Genomic DNA, 21,412 nt, shown 5'->3' on the forward strand with positions numbered 1-21,412 from the left:
AATCAGGTTTTAACCTTTGGTATGTATCAGAAAGCACCAGACATCCCTTCCTTAGCATTTTCTTCCACATACATTAAATTCCTTTAATATTGAAGACTCAAAAACAGAAGATGGGAAGCAGGTCGAGCTGGAAAATAAGCAATGCTTCCACAAAAGCAATTCCTCTGCTAAGAAATAGGAAGTCTCCCTTGCCCTTGTTTGGACTGTAGAAAATGACTTGTAAAGGATATTCTGGGATATCAATCCACTGCCAGTTAGCACTGCTTATCTCATGTTTTGTGCATGCTCACTTTGTATCCAACATTGTGTAAGAATATTAAGTTTATCATTATACATATTTAAGACAAAATATTTCACGCCAAATTTGCTTTGGGAAACTGTTTTTCCAAAAACAAAACAAAACAAACCACTTTCTGCTGTTTTGTGAATCTGACTACATTTTTAATATGCAGAAAAATAAAAGTTCTAATTTAACCTCTCAGGATCCAGGGTTTAAAAGTAGCCTGCTGATGATCACTCCCTGTACTATGTATAGAACAAGAACAAGAACAACAAAGAATGGTAGTGTTTGTTGGTTGGGTTGTGTGTAAAGAATATCCTAATGGAAAAAGTCAGGCTTAACAAAGATTTGGTTGTTGGGTTTTTGTTTTTGTTTTTCTATTTCTCTCTCTCTTTCTCCTTCTCTTTTAAGGAAAACTGCTTCATCTTTGTGGAATGTAGTTAGCAGCTTTGTTTACTTCAAAAGTAATCACTTCTTGATTCAAACTGCTTCACCAGTAAATAGAATATCTTAGGACATTAATTATATGAGAGAGAAGTCTGTGTGAAGGAGCTGTTACAATTCATTACTGTACAAGAACTATCCAGAGAAGAGAGAAAATGTAAGGATAGAGATAATTGTTATTGCCTCAGCTTCTTATAGTATAGGGATAGATGAATTGGAAATGGGTTATCTTTTTCCCTTGTGATAAAGTGAGTACATACACACAGCACAAAGAGGAAAGTTAAAGAGTAGCCAAACAGCATTACATCAGCAGAGCTGCAGACTGTCTGCTAGGAACACAAAAGGCAGGTGTGATACTGTGCTTGGGGATTAACCTGTTAACAGCTGGTTTTCTCCAAAAGCAAGAAAATAAATCACACGATTTCACATCTGGAGAATAAAACTGAAGGAAGCTATTGCAAATTTCAGGTAGCTATTTAAACATTTCCCTTTTCCCCCCTTTTAAATTTTGTATTTTTATGCAATGCTTTACCTCTCTGTTCATTGATGTGTTCAAGTGTAAGGAATGGGATATTACTTCCCCCCTTATAAGTAGGTGTGGATGGCTGGATTAATATGTGCCAATGACTTCATTGTTCATTGTTCAACACTGAAAGATCAGTATTTATGTAAGGTCTTTTCACTAAAGATTTTCAAATATCAACAAATGTCTGTTATTTCAAATATCAACAAATGTCTGTATACTATACAATGTCTAAATAATTGTACTGTTTATATAAGTTTTGCTAATAGAATCAGTGTGGTTCATAAGTTTGTGTGAATTAGTAAGTGTAAAAGAAAGAAGAGAGGAGAGATCATGTCTGATGTTTTTAATTATTTTGTAGAATATTTTTGATAGAAAATACTGAGTTAAAATTAATAATAAACCTTTCCTTCCCAAATCCCAAATAAAATTATTTTGAAAAACTAATGGAGGGGAAGGGAAATGACAGTTTAAAACAAGTTTTTCAGTTTCAAAATACAAACTTTTACCTTCTCCCCTCCCACCCCCTTTGCTGTTATGGAAAAATAAATAAACAAACAAATAAATAAATAATAAAATAAAATAACAAAAATACAATACAATACAATAAATAAAATAAAATAAAATAAAATAAAATAAAATAAAATAAAATAAAATAAAATAAAATAAAATAAAATAAATACACCCAAAAGAATATATGTTACAACAAACATACCATGATCTACTTTTCATAAAGCTCCTAGGGAAAATGTTTGATTCACCAAAATACCAAAAGGTATGCCTGTATATCTTGTAACTATACACGTACAACCAAGCATTCTCTCTTTCTCTGGCTTATTTTGAACTGTAGCACTTAGACTGCTAAAGAATTTGATAACGTTTCTTCACCTGACAAATGTACTTCCACATTCAATGTCTTGTACCTTATCCCAATGAATTTGCAGATCAGAATGAAGTATACTCCCAATCAGTAGTTGTTTTTTGTTTGTTTATTATGGTAATTATAATAAAAAAAATGTGCTCCACATTGTAGAATCCTCATCTGTAAGCCCATTCATATTTAAAGAACACTGTTTCATTCCAAAGCTGATCAACGATTTTCACTTAGGTCCTACCCTCCCATTTAGGCTAATATTTAGAACATGCTTCTACACTGAAGTATTCCCACTGGAAAACTTGCAAGTCTAAAAGTGCAGTTTATTTCAGTTTAACTAGGCCATAACAATGCCCTCAAGTGGATACATATCTGTAATCTCTAGCTGTTCATCAGAGTGCTGTTTTCAAACTGAGAGCTGAATTCTCTAAGTTGTCTAGTTTTGTTTCACTGTGGCATGTCTTTCAGCCCTTTTCAGTCAGAGCAGAAACCGATCCAAAATTTTATCCTGTGGCCATGAAATATTCTGTGAAAACCCTGAAGTGAGCTCTGAAGAAACAAATCTTTTTGGTGACTAGATGAAATAGTTTAGAAGGATTTTCAGGTTTCTCTGGAATGAAAAGAACAGTGGACAGGAATCTACTATGATGTGGGCAAGATCAAGGTTGGAAAAAGGCATCACATTCAAAAATGCCAGCATCCTGCCCTGGTGAGGCCTCACCTGAAGTACTGTGTCCAGTTCTGGGCTCTCCGGTTTCAAGTACATGGAGCTCCTGGAGCAAGTTCAGCAGAGGGCTATGAAGATGATTAGAGGACTGGAACATCTCTCCTATGAGCAAAGGATGAGAGATCTGGGCCTGTTTAGCTTGGAGAAGAGAAGACTGAGAGGGGATCTTATCAATGTATTCAGATATCTGAAGAGAGGGTGTAAGGGGATGGGGATGGACTCTGTTCAGTGATGCTCAATGACAGGACAAGAAGCAATGGGAACAAACTGAAACATGTGAAGTTAAGGCTGAATATAAGGAAACATCTCTTTACTGTAAGGGTGACAGAGCACTGGAACAGACTGCCCAGAGGGGTTGTGGAGTCTCCTTCTTTGGAGATATTCAAAATACCCACTGGGACACGATGTGCATGGTTGGCAGTGGGGTTGGACCAGATAATCTCCAGAGTTCTCTTCCAATCTCGACCATTCTGTGATTTTGTGATTCTGTGATTCTGCATAATGCTGGCAGACACAGGTGTTTCAAACATAAGTGGTGATGACAGCAACAATTCATGGTTACAGAACTTGCATGAAGTGTAAATATAAAGGGTTCCTAGTGCATTCCCTGCCAGTGCTCTGGACTATATGAACAAGATGCCAAAGGGTTTGCTGGGAATTTGGATTTATTTTGGGTTCAGAGTCACTGCATTTAGGGAATGAGTATTGAGATGGTAATTGGATGCAAAATATCTTCCTTCCAGATAATGTTCTTTGGCTAAAGTTCATTATCTTTTCTTGTTTATATACACATTTCATATTCTATTTGGCATTTTCTAGTTCTGCCTGCCCTTTACGACTTTTATTGTAATATGATTTTCAGTAAAATACTACCCAGCTTGGCCTGTTATTACCTGTACTCATAACTTCTTAGGTCTCTGGACTATCTTCTTGGCAGTAAAATGAGCTTCCTAGAACTTTTCTTCTGTTTTCTTACTTCATTTTAGTGTAATTTTTCACATTCTTATCCTTTTATTATTAATTTTTAATTTATTTATTATTTTTCTTTTTTTTACCCATGAGTACTACAAATTACCTGGTAGAAAACATGGGGTATTTTCCCCTTCAGTTAGCATCTATTACTCTTATTCCCATCTCTTTAATTATATCTGAAGTAAATGCCAAATTTTTCTGACTTTTCAAAGAGGTTTACTGCTTTCCTTAGGTAACTGACATATGATCATCTTTTGACTGGCCTGAAAATGCCCCAGTGCATTGCAGTCTCCTGCAGTGCTGACTGAACCAGGTACATCTTGCATTTCAGAGATTTCAAAGAAAAGTTAATAGTTGATGGTAACACAGCAGGAGTGGCAAAGGAACTGTGAACCTTTCTATAAATACTGAGGCAAAGACACAGACAAACAATTGAAGCACTAACAGCATCGGAAACATAAAGGTTCTTTAACAGATCCAGCGTTAGCCATTATTTCTACATGTTTTGTATTTCAGCCCTCTGCATCCTACATATCAAAAGTAAGATGACCCCATCACAGAGATGAAAAGGAGAGTTTAAGGGCCATTGAACACTGTGATTTTTCCCACTGTATCACAATTACATAGAACCTGCGCTAAATAATATGATTTTGGTTTGCTGTAAAAATTCACAGTATTTGTGTGCTAGCTACATTTCTCTCTGCCATTTTCTTTAGGTGTTTATGGTTTAGCTGCCTTTTTGGATTGTGGCAATCATTCATGTACAGAGAGGCCCAAGGTGTCTACTATGTATCAATGTACCTTATACTCATTTGCATTGCACTAGGCATGGGCCCAAAGCAACTCAGCAGACACAAGCCTCCTCCTAGAATACCTGGGAACTTAATATCCAGAACCAAATATGAACTTCATGGTTGACTGACCATGCACTGAATTAAGCATTTGAATCTAAATGTAATAGATGCTATCTTGGCTAAGACATTGAGGTCTGAACTAGGAACCTACAGTTCCCAATAAATGCAGAAGATAAAAAAGATACTGCAGCTTAAGTAAAAAAATAATAAAATAAATAAATCTATGCTCCGTCTTGTACTACACTACTGAATGGCAGACATTTCCAAAATTAAAGGCCAGGCTTACCTGTGTTTCATCTTGATTTCATAACTTTGTGTCATATAAAAATCATATTACACTGCATGGCAGAAAATACTGAAGAACCTTTCACTTCAGAAAATCGCTGTTAGGAGTATTAACTGAATGTATTGCCTGAATGTGACAGAAGATTCTCCAGTTTTCCCCATACAGAGAACAGTGTGAATCTTTGAAGGTGGCTGCTAGGAAAATTTTAAAATTCTTACAGCAGTATATTCTGAAAGAAGAGCCTAGGAACTTTTGCATCATAAGCACAGAGGCAACAAGAGATGCAGAACTCATTTGTGAGATGCAGATAGATTTATAAGAGCAGAAAACAGTATTATCATGATCTAGTATAACCAATGATTTTCACTCATTAGCTTGTACAGCAAATACTTATCTGGTGGATGAATTATAGGGTGAGGGGAAATGAAATCTCGATGATGTGGCATTAGGTAGTTGTGAGTCCATTATTACTCTAAGTTATTTGAATTCTGCTGTTACAAATGTGCTGGATACTTCCAACCCCTGAAACCTGTTATACTTCGTTTTCTAGCTTGCAGCAGCCACTGTGAAAAATTTTCCATATGTATTGACTACAATCAAATAACCTCTTAGCCTTCTCTTTAATAAGCTAGGTAGACAGAGCTGCCTATAAGCCATGTTTATAAGGCATGACTTATCCTTTTAGCCCTTTTTCTGAACCCTTTCCAATTTTCTTTTCATCTGTATAGCAGAAATAATAATACTCTCCCTATCGCATAAGATCAGGCCCTATTATTTCCTTCTAATTGCTAATCTCTAGGATTATGTTCAAATAGAAACATGAAATAAGTATATTGTTATTGACAGGCATTAAAAAAAGTAAATGTTCTGTTTGCTAGATTTAATTGAGTTAGCTATTTATTTTCCCTCTTAGAGAAGCCTAGAATGGGAGAGAAGGAAGAAGCTTGGAGGACTATACTGGTGGTGAAAAAACTTTTATCTGTACCCTCTGTATGATAACCAAACGTACCCCAGCAAGCATCATTGTCTAGACAGTTAAATAGATATGTCTCCTCCCATAGCAATGCCAATTGCTGTGACTCAGCAGGCACTTTGGGGACTCTTTACTGCCAGTGTGCAGGTGTAGGACATTATACGAATGAAGTGAGGACAGTTTGTGTGATGATTGCAGCTGCAACAGTGACAGTCATTGACCCTGGTTTGTTGAGAGTTATTTGCTTCGCATTAATTGGTGAAGCACTTAAACTATTTATTTTTTTCTCCACTTTTCAATCCAGACATTAACACCAGCTTTGGAATGATTGCCAAAATAGGCCATTTCACTTGTTTTTTCGACCTTCTCTGCAGGATGTTATTCTAAATTAAATATATCTCTTGCTACAAGCCACACAGAAGGGACAGTGTCATGGCACTGCTGCAAGTTTGGGCTAGGAACCAGCTGTGATTTGAAGGATGACGATGACACAGGCATCGGCCAGCACAGCTTTGTTAGTGGAGTGCCAGCAATGCCATTTCACTGGGGAAGTGGGAAAAAGGAGGGGAATAGACTTTAACCAGTTTAAAGTGTTTCACCCATGGGAATTCCTCCTCCTACACTGGTGCAAAGAGCATTTTTACAAGTATAGCTGTATCTGGACTTGGAAAGTCAAATACCACACAATAAAAATACCCAGCTGAGGTATAGTCAGAAAGTCATGAATCGAAACACGAGCTTTTGATTCCACACACAGTTTGTTCCACTCCTGAGATGAAGCTGGAAGGATCAAGGAAATTAGTAATTTCTTAATTCCTTACTAGAGAAGGCCAATATGGTACGTGAAGTTGTAAGGGTCAGTAGACAGTGTCTGCTCCTTTAAAGGTATCTGCTTAAGGGCATTTTTCACTGCAACAATGGATAATAAGATATGGAGGCAGTGATGGGAATCAAATCTGGTCAGTTGTACTAACTGATAAGGAAAGAGATGGAATCTGTGAATGTTGATTCAGGCAAGGTTGTCTGATTGAGGATTTCTAGATTGGGATGATAAGAAGAAGAGCAGGGGGAACAAGAAACAAAATACTGAGACACAGACTGAACAAAGCAAAAATGGAAACAATGACAAGAAACAAACCTTGCAGTCATGCTGGTCAATGGGCATTTGAACTATGGGCTGGCTTCCAGGAGGATCATCCACTGGTACCTTAAAGGAGGAGAGGGGAGGGTTGGTCTATTCTCCCATATGTCTGGTGACAGGATGAGGGGGAATGGGCTAAAGGTGTGCCAGGGGAGGTTTAGGTTGGATATTAGGAAAAACTTCTTTACTGAGGGGGTTGTTAGGCATTGGAATAGTATAATATTATTAATATTAGTATTAATACAAAATTATTAATAATATTAAAATAATAATCCCTCAACCAGAGAAGTGGTTCCGTTACCATTCCTGGATGTTCTTAAAAGACGTTTAGATGCAGAGCTTAGTGATATGGTTTAGTGGAGGACTTGTTAGCATTAGGTCAGAGGTTGTACTCAGTGATCTTGGAGGTCTCTTCCAACCTAGATGATTCTGTGATTCTTTGACTTTGCAGATGTTAATAAGTGAACCAGGAGGCCCAGACTGGGAGGGTGCAGAGAGTACAGAGCTCCACAGCCGTGGAGGTGTGCAAGGAGGCAGCAGGAGGATCAAATGAGGGTAGGTGGAAAGGGTAGAAAGCGGCTGTTGCATGTAAAATGGAGTGGTCAGTACACTTGTCTGGTCAAGCCCCACACCTGGTCACACCCCACACCTGGTCACCGCAGTCTGTCCCATCTTTTTATTTTTATTTTTTTTCTCATTAAAATCTTCCCAACTCTCTCTCTGTTTATTCACACTCTCCTGTGTGTATGCATGCTGAAGAACCATGTGATACCTCCCAGTGGACCTGTGTGTGTGTGAGTAAATTTAGTACCAGCTGCTGGAGGTAAGCTGGGGGTGTAGGCCGCAGGCTGTGGTGCCAGCTCCGGGAGCAAGCAGGGCCCTGCCTTCAGCTGCTGGAGGAATGGGGTCTTCTCCTTCCAGCCCCAGGGCAGGAGTGGTGTGTGCTCCCAAACCAGCTGCTGGGGGACCAGTGTGAGGGAGGAGTGAGGGCTGGAGCAGCCCCTGTGCCTGGGGCTGGCTGCTGGCACTAAATTCACTCATAAAACCCCGTGTGTCCCTGGGGGACATGCCCAACTTTGCAACGGTCTGGGCCTGCAAAGTGGAGAGTGGTAGCCCCCAGCTTGGGCAGAAACCCCGGGTCCCAGGCACCAGGTTGGGCCCAAGTGTCCAGAGGAGGCAACTGCGCTCTGCACCTTGCCTAGCAGAAATCTCTGGTGCATTCCTGTTGTGGCTCTCTATGAGCTGGTCTGCAGAGACAGTGAATGTATTGTACATTACACTTATTTTTGAAAGTTCCAGCATCACTTCAGGAGTCTAAGCAAGATGGTGGTGAAGACCACTCAAACAAACAAATACCCTTAAAAAAAACTATTTTACTATTACAGCATATACTTTAAGATTTAAGATTTTATATATATATATATATAATATATATATATATATATTTTTTTTTTCCCCTTAGGACCTTCAAAATAAGGTTAAGTTTGTCTACTATTACATTTTTCTTTGATAAATAATGAAAATAATAGTGAAAAATAATAAATAGGAGAACTAACATGCACGGAGTTACTTTTCTTATGGCATCCAAGGTATTTTGTATAACTTTATAAGTTTTTATCAACAGAAAGAAAATAAAAGTGGAAATGTGAAATGATTTCAATGAGGTTATTACCTCAAAGCTAGTAACAGAGAAAGGCCTTTCTGGGTTGCTGAGTCCCAGTAAGAACAGGCTATGAGTTGCCCATAAGAAGCATCTTTGGCTGGAAACTGCCAATATCTCAATTCAACTTCCTAACGATCATTATAATCATCACCATCATCTCTGTATAATGGTGGTTTTGTCCAACTTTGTCAAACCCAGGGTTCAATTTCTGGTCAGAAACAAGAAGAAAAATAAAGTGCAAACATCTGTTTGCAATAGCCTGATGTGACAAAAGTCTCCCAAGCTAAAGTATTCCCAGGTTTAATTTCTTCCTCTGCCTCTGTTTCTCTTTTTCAATTCACTTTTACAGGGGAAAAAAAAATAAAAAAATAAAAAATCCTGAAATCTTGAATAAAGATTTTGTATTCTGGGTGGAGCTGCAGAACTGCAGATATCTGCAGATATGTTAACTGGGAACAGGAAGAGAAAAGAATGGTACACAACAAACTCTTCAGAAATGCAACATAGGTTTCCAGAATTGTTAGTAAAGAAGGGGCACGAAGCACAATTCTGTTAAAATCTCATGCAAATCTCCTAAAAATCTTGGAAGAGCAGTGTTAAATTGCTGGCACTGCCATAGTTTCATGCACATTGTGTTTTCTGCTGAACTGATGTAATAAGAGCAAGAAATGAACTTCACAGGAATGGTATTTCATATCTGTTCTTTTGTATCTTGCAATATCCTTTCTGATCAAGTGCCCTATCTCTGGAGCATGTATTGATTTTCACAGCTGAAATACAATGTCTCAGCATGCTAACCCCCATTCACACACACTTCTCTGTTCCAACATTTTCTGCCTGTATTATAATTATAAAATGTTAAAGGAGCAACCGTGCATTTTCTCTAAAGTGAAGACATTTCTTAAGGAAAAAAAAAAAAAAAAAAGTTTTTCACAATCATTTTGCACTCCAGATATTAACACAGCCATTTGGTATCTTTCTAGTGGTTTTTTTTTTTTTTTTTTTTTTTTTTTTTTTTTTTTTTTTCTTTCTTTCTAAAAAGGAAGGAATATTTTGAATTTCTGCTTCCCATCTTTCAGGTATTTCAGTTCTTGAGCAACTGTGTGGTTGCATGTGAGTGTTACCTACCATGTATTGTTAGGGATGTGAAATAGATAATTTTGTGCAGTGTGTACTATACATATACCTTCTACTATATGCCATTAAAGAATGATATAAGACATTCATCTACAGAGAAACAATTTAGTTATGCCCATAATTACAGTGAGAGTAAGAATTACAGTGTGTGAGTTACATTTTTTTGAATTAATATGCAGCCTTCTGCCTTTATTTTTTTTCCTCTTCAAATAAATCTGTGGCTATGAGGGATGGTGCACATCTGTCTTGGGCCTATTTATCTCCTGTTGATCTCCATGTTGTTAATGACAAACTTCGGTGAGAAAGAATTTGACTTCCAGTAGCATTGGTCTTTTGCAGTACTAATGCCAGCTGGAAATGTTCAACAATAGATCCATTCAACCAACTCCTAAATACACTTAAATAAATAAATAAATACATGTAAATAAATAAATCTATTTGAAAATAGTTCATCAAGGATCAGTAATTGGGCATCCCCCAGACTCATTGAATGAAATCCTCCAGGCTCACTGAGTGAAATAGTGGACCTATTTAAACTATGCATATTCAATTGATGTTGTGTTTACACCTGTCCTTTGTACTAGATCATATTCTGCTCCCCATTACACCACTGTAAAGCCAAAGGGAGATCATGGAAGTCACAACATTTATTCTATTTCTGGGGGAAAAAAATAAAATAATAAACACATATATATATATATTAATACATATCTATATATATCTATAGATATATATAAAGTGACGCAGACTTCATTGTTATAGAGCTAAGGTGGCCCAGTGGTACCTAATGGCCTTCCAGAATGTGGAGAGTACCTAAAATTAATCTTCTGAAAACCAAGTAATGAAGCGTTAAGGTACATGCCAATCCGACCTTAATTCTTCCCTCCTTGAGCGATGACCCAATACACTCATAATACACAGACTTACACTGTGCCTTTTTGTATAGCAAAGAACTTTCAGGGAACAGGGCATGTGTAAGGGAGGATGTGATATAAAACCTTCTTTCTACTAAGAAAATCTGGTCCTTCTGTGTAAGTACTGAAAATGAGTTCACTACACTTTCTCTACCCAAAGGTGCACAGACCCCCAATATGCTTTAGCAACTCCTCCTTGTGCTCATGCCTGACATGGTGTGTCTGTATTGCCCTCATCAACACAAGGTCTGTTTCCCTTTTCACTGCTGACCTTCCCTGCAGGAAGGAGAGACATGGATTTTTTGACTATGGTGTGACTCAGCAGACGACATCCTTTCAAGTGCAGATTTAGCATATTCATGGAGTGTAGGAAAAGCGGGGATTCACAGCTCCCCAGACTACAGAAGCAAATCTGCTTTGCTTGTCCAGTTAACCTCTCCTCTCTAAATATGGTTTTACTGAATTCAGCTTGAAAACAGATAATTCCTGGAGGCTCTTAAGAGCACCCAGGAACTGCAGTTCACTGCTTTGGGCCTAACTCTTCTTTTCTTCCTCCTCTTGTCCTAATCCCCTCTGTGGTCTCTCCCTGTAATGTTACAGCAGTGCTCCTTTCTACACGTAATTTATCCAACCACCTATATTCTAATATATTCTCCGTTATAACTGGTATAAAGGCAATGTTTCTCAATCCAAAAGTGTTTCTCCTATTAAGGACTGCATATTAGCAATGCTTGACCTTAAGCACATTTGGGTCCACTGTTCAGTAAACACAATTACATTATTCTCACTGTCTTTCGTCTTCCCTTCTAGCTAATCAGAGCTGGCTCTCAGCTATAATTCCCCATGTCAAAAAGAAGCAACGTCCATCAGCCTTACTCACATATCTGCCTTCAGAATGTGTAATTTATTATCTTTCAGAAATGGTTAGAATCTCTTCTAAATTAGTTCTACAGATTAGCAAGACACCTTTCCAACAGCTGTTTTTGTTGTGTTTTATTTTTGTTTTATAAAAAGAAAGTCTTGAGTGCTGTGAGGCAGACAAGATCAAGGGGGTAAGATGTCCACTTCTAGAGGTCTTTAAAAGCAGTTAAGAGAAATGACTATGAGGAATAATTTGGGTAGATGTGTCTTGCCTTGGAGGAGAATGGCCCAGATGACTTGCTGTGCTCTCTTTCAGTCGTATTTGAACTTGCCTGTGGGTGGTTCTTAGATTTTTAGCAAAGAAAGGTTCAAATTTCTAGATAGTATAAGGTCACCTCAGGGCTTAGGGAAAGCAGAGATTTGTTGAGGACAATAAACTGCAAGCAGCAGTATACTACCCTTTGTTTACCTGCTTTCTTTCTTCTGCCAGAGTGTGTGAATGTGATTTGGCATCAGCTTGCCTCCTGTAACCACCAAATGGTTGCCACCACAAATTATCAGCAACCCTAGTCTTGCTTTGGAGGAATATTTCTGCATATGCTTTTACAGAGAGCTGCAGTCATCCTCCGATAACTTCTCTAATATTTGTTAATCTTCCCAGAAGTAGGAGGAGCCATGATGTACATGAGATCAATGGAAAAGTTATCAGAAACTGAGCCATAATTTTGAATTTCAAAAATGTCAGGGAAAAAACAAACAAACAAAAACAACAACAACAACAACAAAACTAAGAAGCAACAGTTCTAAAATGATAGGGCTGGAGTCCCACATCTAAAGCACCAAATATCAGAGTACTGAAATGTTTTCCCAGAGACAGAGCGAATTTCTGCCTGGCAAAGCATATAGACTTTATATGGATGCAAAGTCTGGTAGGAATGCAAGGATGGAGAAGGATATGAGAAGGAGAAGGGCTGTTCAGCCATGTGTTACAGGAAATTCCACACCAACATGCGAAAGAATTTCTTCATGGGGAGGGCAACAGAGCACTGGAACAGGCTGCCCAGGGAGGTTGTGGAGTCTCCTTCTATGGAGATATTCAAAGCCCGTCTGGATACCTACCTGGGCAACCTGTTCTAGGGAATCTCCTTTGGCAGGGGGGTTGGACCCGATGATCTCTTGAGGTCCCTTCCAACGCCTACAATTTTGTGATTTGGTGATTCTGTGTCTTCCACGGTGCTGTGTGATGCTTTTAAAGAGAAAGTGGATTGCAGACATAACTATAGGACATTTGAACTTCCTCTAATGTAACAAGAGTTACAAGTGTAATTTCCTCACAGTTTTATTATTTTTTAAATAGATTTTTATTTTCCAGTCACACATTTTCTTTTCATCAGTATTTGCAAAAGCATATTGGAGCTCCTTTAAATAGGTTTTGGTGGTCTTGCCTTACAATGGTGTGAAAATCCTAGTGCATTGGAATTTAGAGAAACTCCCAGTGCGCTCCAAGTGCATTGCCACCTTGAATAGAGCAGATTTTGAGAAACCAAGAGAGGTATTAAAATAGGTAACTTTTAATACATAACAATTTCAGAAAATAAAGCGAAGCATTAGAAGCTACTCTTCATTTAATGAGTTCTCACGCAAGAACTAGAAATACCAAGTTAGATAAATATATACATGAAACCTAACTACTTATTCTCCAGCATTGCTCCTGATTGTTTTTCATTATATATGTCAATATTACTGATTAAAAGAAAAAAACAAAAAACAACAACAACAAAAAAAAAACATTTTTATAAACTTCCCATTGCAGAATCAATACAAGTCTGTACAAGTGTTGGATTCTTCTCTGCCTCATGCATCACCAACAAAATTGTCAGAAGCTAAGCTCTCTTTGCAGGATCTTCATTGCTGGTGATGGCGCAATGACAGAAGAACACAGCTTGATTTTCATATCCCAACTTACAGCTGTTCTACTGGCAGTCAAGGGGGAAAAAATTGAGTTTTGACATGAATCAGGCACATTTGATCTGAAAGTCACTGTAAGAGTCTAAAAATGGCATTTTCTAGACACTTTTCAGATTTTATTTTTTTTAGTTTTAAACTACAGCTTAAGAGAATTCATGCTTAAACTTTTTATGACGTTTGATGAAATTGCTAGATTTTTTCTTTCTTCCTGTTGACATATTACTATAGGTTTTTTGCTTGCTTGTTTGTTCTTTTTTATATAGTAAGGGAACACTACTTCTAGAGTGAACACCTCTCTTCTCTCTGACATCAATTTCATTGCTTAATATGATTATTCCAAGAAATCAAATAAGAAGCTTATCTCTTTGAAAGTAGCTAGCTTTATATACGCACACAGACATATATATAAATATATTGTAAGCATGGAAGTTATTAATTTGCTATAGTAAATAAAAAAATGATATGTTAGGATAAAAGTCAGGAAAAATCCTCTGCCAGCATGTTCATAATCTTATTATTAAACATTTGTGATATGTGATGGGGAATTATCCGTTAATCCAAAATATCCATACAGTGCTTGAAATACCTGCTATCCCCCAGATCAGATATATCCTTTCAAAGCAGGTCTTTGTTCTGAATGTAATTCATCATAGTTATCACATGTCACAAAGTGTTACGCTGTGTCATTTTACATTGAGACATGAAATGACATGGTGTAATTAAGGGAACACAATGCAATAGATCCTATTACCAAAACCAAACAAATAAACAAACAAACAGAAACAAAAAAAGTTATTTTCCATATCAGTTAATGAGTCTCAATTCCAAAAGTGTCTGTGTGGAGAAGAAAATCATACTGATTAAAACTGAAGAAGGGCCTTATCCTATTCCCATTTAAGACAATAGGAATCTGCAGATCAGAAGAGCATTCATGATTACATTTTTATTAAAGCATGACTTGAAGATCCAAATTTTAAATCTTGATTCACAGAGCTAAGGAAAGGAATTGCCAGTGGGATTTCTTGATTCTTATGAGAAAAATTGGTGTACCATTGCTATTTATTATTAATATGGTTCTACAAGGACACAGCACTATAAGGTGCATTGGTTTGGCCCAGAGTGGAAAGATAAAATAAACAAACTTCATTGGTCCCTGCAGTAAAAGAGCTTATAGGCTAAAGACACAACTATGAATTGCATTTCCTTTGTCTCTGACATTTATTAATCTTTGAAGGGGTGGATTTTCACCCAGTGTCTAATGTATTTTCAGCTTAACAGATACTTTAACAGTTCATTATACATCAGGGAGAGAGAAGAGCATTTTCAACTAAAGGCCAATATTGGCACAAGAACAAATGGGTATAAACAGCCCATGAATAAATTTAGCCTTGAAATTAGGATGTTTTTTACCATCAGAGTGGAGTTCTGCAACAGTTTTTCAATAGGAGTAGTGAGATCAAACAACATAACTAGTTTAAAAATAGAGCTTGATAAATTTATAAATGGGATTAAATTCCATGGTTGCCTACAAGAGAAGGTGGCTTGATTTTAATGGTCCTGGGAAGAACCTTCTAGTCTTAGGAACTTTAGTAGGAGAAGGAGTGGTTAAATTTGAAATGGAGAACTCCCAAGTGTTCAGTTTGTAGTGAGTCATGCAGAGATGCAAATTTTCTGGATTTCAAATTTAAAGGTATTGCTCCAATCACCTTTAGTGACATGTTGTTGGATTAAGGAGCAGTTTCTTTACTCTTTCTAACAGATTGCAAGTGGTCACGCAAGTGGGCTTGAGAATAACAAACTTTATCAGATTCTAGGGTGTTGCTTTTTTATTATTTTGAGAATATATATATTTTTTTTTTTAACAGGGATTGTTAAAATTCATTGCAGTACTATTAGATCTTCAAATATAATAATTTAGATAAGATAATTGAGACCCTTAAAGCCTTTTACAGGAAAGGTAAATAAGGCATAGAAATAATTTTGTTACTGTATACTGTAACATCTATGATTTTATTTATTTGTTTCTTTTTTTTTTTTTTTCATTTGAAAATGTGAGCAGAATTTTTTTTTTTTTTTCATTTGAAACACCACCCTGTGGAAATTACACTGACTGAGGAATTGGAGGATATGGACTTCATTCTCAACTCTGTTACATACTTTTTTTTAATTTTGAATAATAACGTCATCCCACTTTTCCAAATTTTTATATTCAGGAGTTGAACTGTTTGGATAATGGCATTTTTTCACTATTTATTTGATAGGTATCTTGTATTGTACCTGCTACAGTTGGAAATATGAGAAAATATCTGAGTAACTGTTGTTGGTGTGATAGAGATCATTGTAATTGTAGCGTGGAATGGTTTAATGATATAAAATGTCATTAAAAAGTTATGAGCCTTCAGCAGAGACATAACAATTGCATGCATGAGTTTACTCCATTTTTCCTTACAAAGACTTAAACAGATTCTTGGATGCGGTTTTAAACTAATTCACTTTTAACACATATTTCCAGTGAACACTGATTAACTCTTGCATTTCAGGTGATAAAAAGTAGCTCCTAAATGATATTAGCTCTGTCACTTGGGATCAGCAGAAATGCAATGTATCTCCAATGACCAGCAGAAGAAAAATGTGGAAAATGTGGAATTTGTAGCTGGCTTAAACCAAATGGAGTTGTATTGTTAAGAAGTGTGATCTGTAACATGGGGTTATTTTTGAAAAAGCTCTCAGCTTGTTTTCCTTTTTTTTTCATATTATTATTATTTTTATTTTCTTTACAATTTTATTGTATGCCATCTCCAAAGACCTTTAAAAATTTTATAGCAAATCTAAAATATTATTCCAGAGGACAAAAAAGTCAGGACATCTCTGAGGTATTTATGGCATTTTTTTATTATAATACCTGATGAACAGGTGAAGTTTTTTATGTTTGTTTGTTTGTTTGTTTGTTTTCCCTTTACCACTTCATGTATCATAACCTCAGTTAGAAAATACACTAGCAGCTGTAACTGAGAAAGAGAGAAAGACTCTAAGAGACCAAAATATCCTGATACCATTTTGATAGCACTGTTTTCTCTCTGCTCTTGTGGCAGGATGATCTGATGGCTAACCTGGAGACTGTTGTATCACAGATTCCTTATGTCCATCAGTTACACATTATTCAGTCCATAAATTGGACAATCTATGTTGGATTTGGGCAGGTTCTCTTGTGTATAAATTCAAAACAAAGACAAGTGATGTAGAATTAGACTTAGCCATATCTAGTCAAGCAAAAGCATCATTCATCTAAGACTTCATGATTTCTCATTGAAGGTATGACAGTGGGCAAAACCATTTGGTTTCATATTCACCCAGAGCTGACAAAGTTATTGTGCATACGGCTTCAATTTTTCTTGTTATTTGTAATATCTACTTCCAAATCTGTAATATGGGGATGTGAGCACTTCCTTACTTGGTAGGAACATTTCAGCTTAAGTACATTAACATTTGTGAGATACTCAAATATTGTGAGAACACAGAATGCACTTTAGTTAGGGTTTCAGCTCAGTGAGATCTCATCTATCTCTGTCAGCTACACCACTGTCACTTGACTTTGGCAACCCTCCTTAGCCTACTGGCATGTAAAATCCTTATTGCAGCCATGGAAAGAGAAGGATCTTTCCAAGTGAGAAGAGCAAAACCACAGCATAGTGCTGCTGCTGTGACTTCAGAGTTTGGCTGGATATAGAAACTGCTGCAGAAGTCCTGTTCTCTGAACTGCTTGTGTTACGATATGGTGAATTCTTTATTTTTTTTGTCAGAAAACAGTTTTAGTTTGCAATGTAGTTCCACAAGCAGTTTCACATTGCAACTAAGAGGAGGATGGACTTCTGACTAAAGAGCAGCGAGAGGAAGATGTATTTATTTTTTGCTTCTAAATCCTGGCTAAGGGCTCATAATAGATCTTTACTTTTCTGGAAACAGTAACCCTTACCATATTCAATATGTCTCTTTTGTTGTTACTCTGTCTTACCGGCAGGAGATATAGGAACACAGAAGCCACTGTTTACATTATGGTTTCTTTTATCACTTCTAAATGGTTAATAAATGATTAATTGAGGTTTTGATAAATGGTTAGAGTAGGTTTGGGAGGCTAAAAGGCCAATAGTCGGCTCATAGCCATCTATAACACATTTCACTTGTCTAGCCACTCTAGCCATCCATAACACAGATTTCTTATGTCTGTAGCTTCTAGAAGTCATGTTTTAGTTCTTTGTAAACTGTTTATAGGCGGGGCCCTAGTATAAAGTGTGACAGGGAATTGGCTAGTGTTTGCTGAAGTGCCTCAGGCCAAGTCCAAGGGGGCCTCTCTATATGGTGCCTGAACACTTTTGATCATTACAGTCTGCAGGACTTCTGAGCTCTTTGAGTAACATTTACGGATTTCAGATTCCAAGGTTTTGGTTTTTTTTTCCTCCTTTTTTCTTTGTTGTTTTTCTTTCTTTCTTTTTCTTTTTTCTGAGAATTATGGAGGCAGTTAGAGGCTTAGTTCTTATTGTCACTATAGTAGCACTATAGGTGTATTGCAACTGAGATCAGAAAGATTTGTCTTTGAATATATCAAGGACAACTAAATGCTTTTGAAAATCGTACTCAGTGGACAAGATTTTCAGAGTGGCCTGCTTACTAAAAAGAGATTCACTCAGGAGTCTTAACATGAGGGGCTTTTTTTTGTTTGTTTGTTTGTTTTGTTTTGTTTTGTTTTTGTTTTTGTGTTTGTTTCCCTAGGAACGAGACATTGTGGGTGCCTGGCTCTGGTGCCATCACAATAAAGTAAAGAAAAGTTGTGGGGAAGATTTTTTATTTCTTTCTATTCTCTTCAGGCAGAGTTTTAGTATTTGATAACATTTTTTTTTACTCATCCACCGTACCCAACCAGACATCCTCAGACACTGCACACAAGGAACAATATCTACTCAGAAAAATTAATGAATATAAGCTTTCTTTCCCATTCACAGAAACTATTTCATCTTCACAAGGCAGTGCTTTAAGCATTTTTTTTTCCCAGTGATTTTATTCACATCTGAAAGAATAATTTTATGGTTTTCTTTGGGATTTCTTAAGATTATGTTGACTCTCTCAACTTTATGTTGACTTTCTTCATTGTAAGACAGAATCACAGAATGGTTGAGGTTGGAAGGGATCTCTGGAGGTCATCTGGTCCAACTCACCTGTTCAAGTAGGGACACCTAGAGCATATTGCCCAGGAGTGTGTCCAGATGTCTTTTGAAGATCTCTACTCTGGGAAAACTGTTCCAGCACTCAACCTCCCACGTAGTAAAGCTTCTTGATGTTCAGAGGGAACCTCCTCACAGAATTTTCTAGGTTGGAAGAGACCTCAAGGTCATCGAGTCCAACCTCTGACCTAACGCTAACAGTCCCCACTAAACCATTTCCCTAAGCTCTACATCTAAACATCTTTTGAAGACTTCCAGGGATGCTGACTCCACCACTTCCCTGGGCAGCCTGTTCCAGTGCCTCACAACCCTTTCAGTGAAGAAGTTCTTCCTAACATCTAACCTAAAACTCCCCTGGCTCAACTTAAGCCCATTCCCCCTCGTCCTGTCACCAGGCACGTGGGAGAACAGGCCAACCCCCACCTCGTTACAGCCTCCCTTGAGGTACCCATAGAGAGCGATAAGGTCGCCCCTGAGGCTCCTCTTCTCCAGGCTGAACAAGCCCAGCTCCCTCAGCCGCTCCTCGTAGGACTTGTTCTCCAGGCCCCTCACCAGCTTCGTCGCCCTTCTCTGTACCCGCTCAAGCACCTCCATGTCCTTCTTGTAGCGAGGGGCCCAAAACTGAACACAGTACTCGAGGTGCGGCCTCACCAGAGCTGAGTACAGGGGGACGATCACCTCCCTAGCCCTGCTGGTCACACTGTTCCTGATACAAGCCAGGATGCCGTTGGCCTTCTTGGCCACCTGAGCGCACTGCTGGCTCATATTCAGCCGACTATCCACCATCAGTCCCAGGTCCTTCTCTGCCTGGCAGCTCTCCAACCATTCCTCTCCCAGCCTGTAGCTCTGCTTGGGGTTATTGCGCCCCAGGTGCAGGACCCGGCACTTGGCCTTGTTGAACTTCATGCAGTTGACCTCAGCCCATTGGTGCAGCCTATCCAGATCCTCCTGCAGAGCTTTCCTACCCTCAAGCAGATCGACACACGCACCTAACTTGCTGTCATCTGCGAACTTACTGAGGGTGCACTCGATGCCCTCGTCCAGATCATCGACGAAGATATTAAAGAGGACCAGCCCCAGCACCGAGCCCTGGGGGACGCCACTAGTGACTGGCCTCCAACTGGACTTGGCTCCATTCACCACGACTCTTTGGGCCCGGCTATCCAGCCAGTTTCTAACCCAACGAAGCGTGCGCCAGTCCAAGCCAAGAGCAGCCAGTTTCTTGAGGAGAATGCTGTGGGAGACGGTGTCAAAAGCCTTGCTGAAGTCAAGGTAGACCACATCCACAGCCTTTCCCTCATCCACCCAGCGCGTCACTTTGTCATAGAAGGAGATCAGGTTCGTCAGACATGACCTGCCTTTCATAAAGCCATGCTGACTGGGCCTGATCGCCTGCTTGCCCTGCAAGTGCTGCGTGATGACTCTCAGGAGGATCTGCTCCATGAGCTTCCCCAGCACTGAGGTCAAACTGACAGGCCTGTAGTTTCCCGGGTCTGCCCTCCGGCCCTTCTTATAGATGGGCGTCACGTTTGCTAGCCGCCAGTCGATTGGGACCTCCCCCGATCGCCAGGACTGCTGATAAATGACGGATAGTGGCTTGGCCAGCTCCTCTGCCAGTTCCCTCAGTACCCTTGGGTGGATCCCATCTGGCCCCATCGACTTGTGCACATCTAAGTGCCGTAGCAGGTCACCAACCAGTTCTTCATGGATAATGAGGGCCACATCCTGCTCCCCATCCCCTTCCACCAGCTCAGGGTACTGAGTATCCAGAGAACAACTGGTATTGCCACTAAAGACTGAGGCAAAGAAGGCATTGAGCACCTCCGCCTTTTCCTCATCTCTTGTAACTAAGTTTCCCCCCGTATCCAGTAAAGGATGGAGATTCTCCTTAGTCCTCCTTTTTGTGTTGATATATTTATAGAAACGTTTTTTGTTATCTTTAACGGCAGTAGCCAGATTGAGCTCCAGATGAGCTTTGGCCTTCCTAATTTTGTCCCTGCACAGCCTCGCTACTTCTTTAAAGTCCTCCTTAGTGGCCTGCCCACTTTTCCAAAGCTTATAAACCCTCTTTTTCCTCCTAAGATCAAGCCACAATTCTCTGTTGAGCCAGGCCGGTCTTCTTCCCCGCCAGCTCGTCTTTGGGCACGTGGGGACAGACCGTTCCTGCGCCATTAAGATTTCCTTCTTGAAGAGCGCCCAGCCTTCCTGGACTCCTCTGCCCTTCAGAACCGCCTCCCAAGGGACTCCACCAACCAGTGTCCTGAGCAGCTCAAAGTCAGCCCTCCGAAAGTCCAATACAGCGGTTTTACTGGTCCCCTTCCTGGCCTCACCAAGAATAGTGAACTCCACCATTGCGTGGTCACTCTGCCCAAGACAGCTCCCGACAATCACGTCCTCCACCAGTCCTTCTCTGTTTGTGAAGAGAAGGTCTAGCGGGGCACCACCCCTGCTAGGTTCACTAACCAGCTGCATCAGGAAGCTATCTTCCACGCTCTCCAGAAACCTCCTAGACTGCTTTCTCAGGGCTGTGTTGTGCTTCCAGGATATGTCAGGGAAGTTGAAGTCCCCCACGAGTACAA

The sequence above is a fragment of the Aythya ferina genome (assembly GCF_964211825.1).
Source record: "Aythya ferina genome assembly, chromosome: Z".
Taxonomy (NCBI): Eukaryota; Metazoa; Chordata; class Aves; order Anseriformes; family Anatidae; genus Aythya; species Aythya ferina.